Here is a 9,800-nt window from a genome sequence, read left to right on the forward strand (position 1 = left end):
ATTAAATTCAGTGCACCATACAAGAAACTTCCATGGTATGATTTAAAAAAAAACAAGCTGTAATTTATGGAGTGCCTCTCATTCCAATTTGGAATAATATTCCACAGTACTTTATAGCATTTACTGTTCCCCAAAAGCACGGGAGATAGATCTTCTTATCCTCATTCATGGGGAAGGGAATAGATTCAAAGAAAAATATCGAGTCTATGATGACATGGTCGGCACTTGGCACAGCTGACTTGAACTCGACCTGATTTCAAGTCCTTGTTCCCAAAGTGCCTCATTCCGAAGTGCTGCTGGTTGTTGAAACAGGACTGATTCTTCAAGGACAAACTATTCATTCAGACTTTTTCATATTTCTCCTCTTTCTTATTCTCCTACTTATATTTATTTAGTTGGGCAGCTATTTGCTATGTCCGGTCTTAGTTGCCGCATGTGAGATGTTTCATTCGTTTTGACGTGTGGACTCTCTAGTTGTGGCACACAGGTTCTGGAACCCAAGGGCTCAGTAGTCGTGGCACCCTCGCTCAGTTACTCTGCCACATGTGGGATCTAGCTCCCAGACCAGGGATCAAACCTGCATCTCCTGCTTTGTAAGGCAGATTCTTAACCACTGGACCACCTGGGAAGTCCCTTCTCCTTCTTAACAACAGTTTTTACCTCAACCCCTCCACCAGAGGTTTCGTGGGGATGGGAAAAACCATACACTATTAGTAATTTTCTAGAGTCCTTACAGTAAACCACATCATCCTGTGCTACTAAGGTCAAAATAAATGTATCCCCAACTCATCTTTCTTTAGCTGGTTCCCCCAAATGTCCCAGACTGCCCCAACCTTAGTCAAGAGGAGAGAAAGTGTGGATGAAAGGAGATGGCAGTTTTACCAGATTACAGCTGAAAGACTGCACTTTTTAAAGTTTATAAAATATATGAAGATGTAAACATGTTGCAAAGTCCCCTCCCAGGGCTTTGGAAGGGCCACTGAAATGAGGGGCACCTAAACTGTACCTTCAACAGCTGCAGATAAATGCACCTCCAGCCCCACGTTGCTCAGTAGTATTTTCAAATGAGATTTAGGCTCATTTACATCTGGCTACAGGTGCATTCATCTTTTAAATGGAAATAATGACTGTGATTAAATATGGCCATATTTTTCTATTATTATTATCATACATGATGGATTTCCATTCTTACCTTAAAACAGAGTTCTTTGAGTCTAATTATTTCCATCCATCATGCAAACACAGAACTTCAGAGCTGGAAAGACACAGAACTCCTTTAATCTACAAGCCTGGATTTTCAGAGACGAGAAAACTGACACCCAGGCAAATCTAGAAAGACAGGTGCTTGTCTGTAGTAGAGTCATGAGAACGGACTTGGCCAGACTTGCGAGTGTTTACTCTGCCCTGGGGAGGGAGAAGGACAAGCATGTTTGCCATTCCCAGCAAACTGTGCTCTAACTGGGGAATCTGTATGTACTTAATGCAAGATCGTATCTTATAAGAGTGAAATTGTCAGAGGTAAGAAGTGTGATCAGAGGTAAGAAGTGTGATCCCAGCATATTCAACACCAAAGTTTAAAACGAAAAGTTCCTAACAACCTTACTTACCAATATGAGGCTCCCACCAGCCAACCTATCCTGAACCAAGGACCTCTTAGTTCTGCGGAGAAGCCCACTGGGGGCTGAGAATTATACGGTTTGAAGAAACTTCCAAAGGCCCTCCCTTTTTATCCCAAGATTATTGTTTTGGGCCAGACGCCCTATAAAACTTTACTGCAACAGGCAGGGATGGTGTGTTCTATAAAATACATATGTGTGTATGTATGCATGTGTGATATAAGTGGGACAGAGTAACTTGTTTCTGAGAATAGAAATACAAAATAGTTGAGTTAATCCTAGGAGGAAAATGATCAACCCAATATAGTTACTTTTCAAATTAACTGCATCATCTAAAATAAAATTTTAGTTCCAGTGTTTGAAGAAATCTTCATAAAGTCAGTAACTCTAGATGATACTCCATGTCAATATCCAAGTGCAAGTGATTTACTGTTCTGCTCATGGTCTTAGGTGAGGAGTCATGTACAGACGACCTCTAGGAGACTATGGAGGGGGACAAAGGAGAGCCGGGGTAGGGACCCTCCCTTCAGACTCCAGGTTTTCAGACTTTTCTTCTTTTGAAAGCCATCGACCTTTCTCTAAATGAAGTGGTACAATAAACTCAATAGGTAACATGAAGAGGGAAGCTGTTGTAGTTCAAGCCAGGATGAAGGCTCTGTCCCCATCTCCCCCTATAAACCCTATAAACATGGACATACAGACACCCCCCACCCCAACCTCCCCATGTTCTGGACTGTATGACACCTCTGAATCCCAGGAACCCTTGAAGCAAGGATTTTTTAAACCTAGTTGCTGAGCACTGCAGATAAATACAAGTGATGGAGCTGAAGGAATCCGATAGCCTCTACTGGAAATCACAGCCATGGCCACAGAGGGGAGTAAGATTTTTGCAAAAGCTTAGACTGGGAAATATCAAACAGGCTGGAGCAGTGCTGTCTAATGGAACATTTACAAATGTCAATAGAACATTTTGGAAATGTTCTGTGTCCATTAACCACAAGCCATGTTTGGCTACTGAGCCTTTGCTGTATGGCTGGAGGACTGGGAACTTTATTTTTTTATATTATGTAGATTTAATTAACTGAAATGTAAATTTATCAAGCCACATGTGGCTGGTGGCTACCGTTAATATATTGGACAATGCAGTTCTACAGCATTCCTCTTCTGCTGGTAAAAATACATGCACAGACTCTGCAACAACACAGGCGTCTATACTTCCTGTGGAAACATCTAAGGGAGCAGATCCTCCATTCTTCTGCTTTTTTCTTTATTCCACACAAAGGAAGTCTCAGATGAGAACATTTTCCTGCTAGATTTCTACTGTTGCTGAAACAAATAACTACTGGCAGAGTGGCTTCCAACAACGCGAGTGAATTCTCTTCCATTTCTAGAGGCCGGAAGTCCACAAGGAATCTCCCTGGGCTTAAATCAAAGTGTTGGCAGGATTGCGTTTTTCTGGAGGCTCTAGGCAAGAATCTGTTTTCTTGACTTTTCCAAGTTCTAGAGGTCGCCCACAGTCCTTGGCTTGTGGCCACAGTCCTTGACTATCTCTCTGTCTTCAAAGTCAGCAGTGGACCATCTTCAAATATCTCGCTGACTCTGCTGCCATCAGCACGTCCCATCTCTGATTCTCTCTGACTCTCTCTCTCCTTCCTCCTACTTGTGAGGATCCTTGTAATTACTTGGTCCCATCTGGACAAGCTGAGATAATCTCCTGCCTCAAGAGTCTTAATTTAATCACAACCACAAACTCCTTCTTGCCGTGTTAAGTGACATGTTCACAGGCTCCTAGGATGTGGGCATCTCTGGGTAGGGGGCATTATCCTGACTATTGCATCTTTCTTGTGGATTATGTTGAAGTAAGGCCAGGACCTTTGTGTCAAATTCATGAAAGCCCAGGTTCTAGAAAGTAGCCCTGGTGGATAATGCTTCAGCCCAGACACCCACAAGTGAGCTGAGGTTTTCTCAGCGTTCTTTGGTCTACTCTGGTGGCTCTCCAACTTTTGCCAGCTTCACCATCATCCAGAGAGCTTGTTGAAATAGATTGTTGAACTTGGACCCCAGAGACACAGCAGATTTGGGCAGTACAAGAATTTGCATTTCTCAGTCACATAAAATATTTTTTTAATTTGTATTTATTTGTGTATTTTTGGCTGCCCTGGGTGTTTGTTGCAGCAGGTGCACTCAGTAGCTGTGGCACGCAGGCTTAGTTGCCCTGTGGCATGGGGGATCTTCCCAGACCAGGGATCAAACCAGCGTCCCCTGCACTGGCAAGCAGATTCCTAAACACTGTCCACTAGGAAAGCCCTCAGATAAGATATTTTAACATATACCCACAAATTCTTTGACACTCCTCCCTGCAAATGGTAGACTGGATTTAGTGACTTGCTTCTAACTGTATTTGATGGACATAATGGTGTGTGATTTTAAGACGAGATATTAGAAGGCACAGTTCTATTTTCGAATAGAACGGTCTTCTTTCTGTTTCTGTGTCTGTCTCTGTGTGTTTCAGTTCATACGCACTGGGGAGACCAACCTCCATGTCTTGAGGACATTCCAGCAGCAGCCTAGGGAGGAGACAAAACCTGCCACCAACACCCAGCCCTGGGAGTCGGCCACCTTGGAAGGTTTGCTCCAGCCCCAGTCAAGCCTTCAGATGACTGTAGCTCTGGGTAACACCTTGTCTACATCCTCATGAGAGCTCCTAAGCCAAGATCTCTGAGATGTCACTCCTACATCCTGAGCCACAGAAACTGTACAAAATAATATTTGTTGGTGTTTAAAGCCCCCAAATTGGGGGCAAGTTGTTATGTACCACAGATAACTAATACATCAGAAGATGTTGATGCCTCTGATCTGAAGATCACCTTTTGGGAACCACTGGTCCAGACCGGATGTTGTGGAAGGCACAGGCTTTCTCCTGCCTGCACCAATAGGTACACAGATCTAGGCGATTGTCACACTCTCAGGTTTATACAGACTGCTTATTCACTTTCTCTTGTCTGCAGACACTTCCAGTCTCCACCAGTCGCTCTTTCATGGAAGTATTTTTACCAGGAAGAATAACACCAACACATCAGAGGGTAGCTGGACTCCAGAAGTTCATTTCTGTCTCCTCAGCCATAAAATTTCGTCTTCACGTGGGTGAAGAACCAGACAGGTTTAGGGAGAAGAGGAGATGATTCCAAGACTAGACCATCATTCTTTCTCACGCTCTTTTCAGTCTGGAGGTGAATAAGATCAAGAAAAAGAACCATCCCCCACCCCGCCAAAAAAAAAAAAAAAATCAGAGCTCTTGACAAGAGAGGGAAAACTAGCCCTGGGAGCCTGGAGAGCAAGGGGCTTCCAACCGTTAAATAATGAGAAACTGAAAGTTCCCTGACTCTGTCAGGGGCCAACGCCTGAGCCAGCTGTGGAGGAAACGGCGAGTTTACATTATCTGGGATGTCAGTGAGAGCCAAGTGGACACACACTTCCTGTCTGCCTCTCCCTGAAGATTAGCAAACCCTTCAGCAAAGATGCTTCTCCAGGGGTTGCATGGGCTATTTAGTTTCCCAATGGGCAGATGTGGGCCAAGAAAGGAAATAACAGCTCCAAGAGCAAGGGAGGAGAAGTGGTCGTGAAGACAGACAGGCACATGGAAAGGATGTGGAGACCAGGAATGGACTGATGCTGGTCGGCTAGGTGGGCTGTCTCTGGTCCAGGCACTGCCGGGCAAGCCAGCCAAGGAGACTCGCGTCCATGGTCCCTGCTCCATTTGATGGGGTTTCTCTGGCTTTCCCATTTATTTTATAGGCACTTAAAATATGACATATGATTCCATTTATATGAAACTTTGGGAAAGGCAAAACTAATAGAGAATGACAGGAAGCGGAAAAGTGGTTGCCTCAGGCCAGCCTTGTGGGGAGAGAGGACTACAAAGGGCCATGTGGGGCTTTGGAAGGAGACCGAAATGTTCAGCATTTTTATTGTAATAGTGGTTACAGGGGTGTATACGTTTGTCAAAATTTATTGAAATGTATGCTCAGAATGGGTACATTTTATTGTATATAAGTTATGTCTCAATAATGTTGATCTTTAAAAACAAAAGTGCAACATATGGGGTGTCCTCTAATGGGGTTGTCCATGGCTGGTTTGTCAAAACAAGAGCTATTAACATCTGGTAAGAGAGGAGGGATTCAACCATTTAGATTAGACTAGGCTCAAAGGATGGGATTGTAACAAATGTATACAAATTGTAGGAAGCAGATCTCTACTCAATGTATTCACATCCGTCCTTTGTTTAACACAGTTTTATTGAAACCACTGTGTGACAAGGTTTTGACCCTCAGATATGCATGAATGACTTAGCTTCTCTATTGCTCAAATTGATTTTTGTTCAAAAAGTCAATTTTGCAGAGAATGGAGGGAGTATCAATCAATTTGAGGTTTCCTCATTTCCCCCGCACATTGGTGTCTGTGTTCTAGTAGGTTCTGTCAGTGCCAAGGCACTGAGGGGACATCTAGATTTCAAGCTGGGCATCTCTTGCAATAGAGATGCCCACAATAGAGATGTCCTCCTCCTTCCCACTCTTGACCCTTGGTCATGACCCCTCCCACAGGGCTGCAGAACTGGTCCTCACTGCAGTCCTCGTGACCTCCGTGGCCCCCTGCGCCACCCCTGAGCCACATTGATGGGCAACATCGTGGCCCCTCTGCTACTTCTGTGCTGCGGTGGGGCTGGGGGAGACCACACAGAGGTCTCTCTGTCAGTCTGTCCCTGGCCCATCTGCCTGAACACAGGACAAAGGCACACTGTGTACAGTGGGGCTGCCTCCAGGAGTCTACCTGGTAGACCACAGGTCCCCTCCACTCTTGGGTCCCCAACCCAGCCTGAAATTAGCACTTCAGCGTTAGCATAGTGGTAAAGTACTGCTCAAAATTCCCCAAGCCAGGCTTCAGCAATACGTGAACAGTGAACTTCCAGATGTTCAAGCTGGTTTTAGAAAAGGCAGAGGAACCAGAGATCAAATTGCCAACATCCGCTGGATCATGGAAAAAGCAAGAGAGTTCCAGAAAAACATCTATTTCTGCTTTATTAACTATGCCAAAGCCTTTGACTGCATGGATCACAATAAACTGTGGAAAATTCTGAAAGAGATAGGAATACCAGACCACCTGACTTGCCTCTTGAGAAACCTATATGCAGGTCAGGCAACAACAGTTAGAACTGGACATGGTACAACAGACTGGTTCCAAATAGGAAAAGGAGTATGTCAAGGCTGTATATTGTCACCCTGCTTATTTAACTTATATGCAGAGTACATCATGAGAAATGCTGGGCTGGATGAAGCACAAGCTGGAATCAAGATTGCCGGGAGAAATATCAATAACCTCAGATATGCAGATTGACACCACCCTTATGGCAGAAAGTGAAGAGGAACTAAAAAGAACTAAGATCATGGCATCTGGTCCTGTCGCTTCATGGGAAATAGATGGGGAAACAGTGGAAACAGTGTCAGACTTTATTTTTTGGGGCTCCAAAATCACTGCAGATGATGATTGCAGCCATGAAATTTAAAGACGCTACTCCTTGGAGGAAAAGTTATGACCAACCTAGATAGCATATTGAAACGCAGAGACATTATTTTGCCAACAAAGGTCTGTCTAGTCAAGGCTATGGTTTTTCCAGTGGTCATGTATGGATGTGAGAGTTGGACTGTGAAGAAAGCTGAGCGCCAAAGAATAGATGCTTTTAAACTCTGGTGTTGGAGAAGACTCTTTTTTTTAAACTTTATTGATCTTTATTGAAATTTTAAGTTCTTATACACAATACAATTGTTACAAATGATAACATAAAAATCATTTTATTATAAGTAACATAATTGCTGTATCAATTTATATAAAAACAAATCAAAACCACTACAATATTGTAAAGTAACTAGCCTCCAGTTAAAATAAATAAATTAAAAAGAAAAAGAAATTACAAAGCCTCAACAGCTAGGGAGAAATCTATAGTAGTAGAAGACTACAATAGTAGAATAGTAATATAATAAAAAGATTGTAATTGTGATCCATTCTGAGAAACAGTGCATGAAAAAAGAAAGTAAAAAGAAAATTACAATCTCATACAGAATGCATGTGTCTTCAACAAAATGTGCTTGTTGAAATTCAATTTATATAATATATGTTTCCATATACAATGCAGGTCAAATATTACCAGTGTGGTACCACTGTGTATGTGAAAGTGAAGTTGCTCAGTCGTGTCCGACTCTTTGCGACCCCATGAAGCCCTACCAGGGTCCCTGACTGCAAGGAGATCCAACCAGTCCATTCTAAAGGAGATCAGTCCTGGGTGTTCTTTGGAAGGAATGATGCTAAAGCTGAAACTCCAGTACTTTGGCCACCTCATGCGAAGAGCTGACTCATTGGAAAAGACTCTGATGCTGGGAGGGATTGGGGGCAGGAGGAGAAGGGGACGACAGAGGATGAGACGGCTGGATGGCATCACTGACTCGATGGACGTGAGTTTGAGTGAACTCTGGGAGTTGGTAATGGACAAGGAGGCCTGGTGTGCTGCGATTCATGGGGTCGCAAAGAGTCGGACACGACTGAGCGACTGAACTGAACTGAACTGAACTCTGGATATAGACTCCCTGGGCTCAAAACCTCACTCTGCCAGTTGCTAGCTGCACAACCTGGGCAGATGTTGTTAACAGATTCACTGCTGATAAAGTTAGTGGTAGTGATTGGATTACAATTCAGGTCTTCTTAGTCCTAGTCAGGTTCTTTCTCCAAAAAAAGCACATAGTTCTGTCTTGATGAAATCAAAGAAAACTCGTTTTTGTGTTTTTTGTGGGTTTTTTTGGCCAAAAATGATGGGATGGTTTATTTTATGTATCAATGTGGCATGGTTTATTGAGGATCTTATTTTATCAACAGCCTGTGTGCCACCATGCAAACATTTCCTTCAGCTGTATCAGCAGAAGAGACATTGAGATCTATCAGCTTTAAAACAACAAAACAAGTGGGAGCCAAGGAAACATCAGGGAGAGGAGATGGGTTTCCTCTTTGGCCCACAGAAGTGGACTCGTTAAATCCTAGAAGCACCTGTGGATGCTGTTCGCTCATTAGCCTCAGCATCCATCTGCATCATTTTACTCTGTCTATATCACGTTACTCTTCTGTGCCCAGATTAATCTGGGACCTCTTGTTACACGGTTGATTCTAACCAGATTCTCACTGAAAATGGGGAATGTAGGATTACAGTAATTAGCCTGGTCCTTCAGGAAGGCTATTTCCTGCATGACATATCAATGTCTTCATTTTATTACTCAATCAGGGGAAGTGGGAGCCTTGGATACATGATCCCAAGAAGCTTTAACTCTCCACTGGCTTTTATAACCAGCTCTCCTGCCAGGTGTTGGCAAAGAAACCTCATTAGTTCTTAATTCCAAGATTTGAGAAGCACAGGTGAGCTACTCATGTTATCAGTAGTTCTTGAGCATCTAGGCAGCCCTGAGAGGCAGGCGAGGGCAGGACAGGTGGGCTGGGGAGCACGTCCACACGCTGTGGAGGCCAGCCTGTGGGATGATTGGGAGGGAGACCTTCCAGACAGCCTGGATGGTGGTACAAGCCGTTCGTGCTCCACCAAGAACCTCCTCCGAGCTGAAAGCTGCCCCACCTTGGCTGCCTAGCAGTGCTACTGAGAGCCCAAGAGAGTCACGCCCTGAGGACTACATTTCAAACCCATTCCTGGCAGGATAGCTCCTGGCGGAAAGCAGCTCTAAATTTAGATCTCCGAGTGACAGTTTCAGAAACAATGTCCTTACTTGACACAAAATAAGCAGAGCATCAGGAGAGAGGAGCCAGCTCTCTCCTGCTGTCTGTCTGTACCCACCTGGGACGTCTGTCCCACATGTCTGTGCAGCTGGCGCTCATTGTAGGCTCGGCTCTTTGGAAGAGGAAGGGGAGGCTCAAAGAGGGAGACAGTTGGTCCCGCTTTAAGAAACTCTCAGTCCAATGGCAGTGGGTACTTTTCACGCTCCCAATCTGGCTTCACGATCACAGAGGTGGCCAAATGTGCTGAAAGGCTGCACCGTGGGGCAGGGTGGAAGGTAACACTGAGGGAGGGAGAGTGGACCAGATCAGACGTGCGTAGGGGGCAAAGAGTGCGCAGGACAGAAGCTTGATGGGGGCGATGAG

Source organism: Bos mutus, chromosome 13 (assembly GCF_027580195.1).
Source record: "Bos mutus isolate GX-2022 chromosome 13, NWIPB_WYAK_1.1, whole genome shotgun sequence".
NCBI lineage: Eukaryota > Metazoa > Chordata > Mammalia > Artiodactyla > Bovidae > Bos > Bos mutus.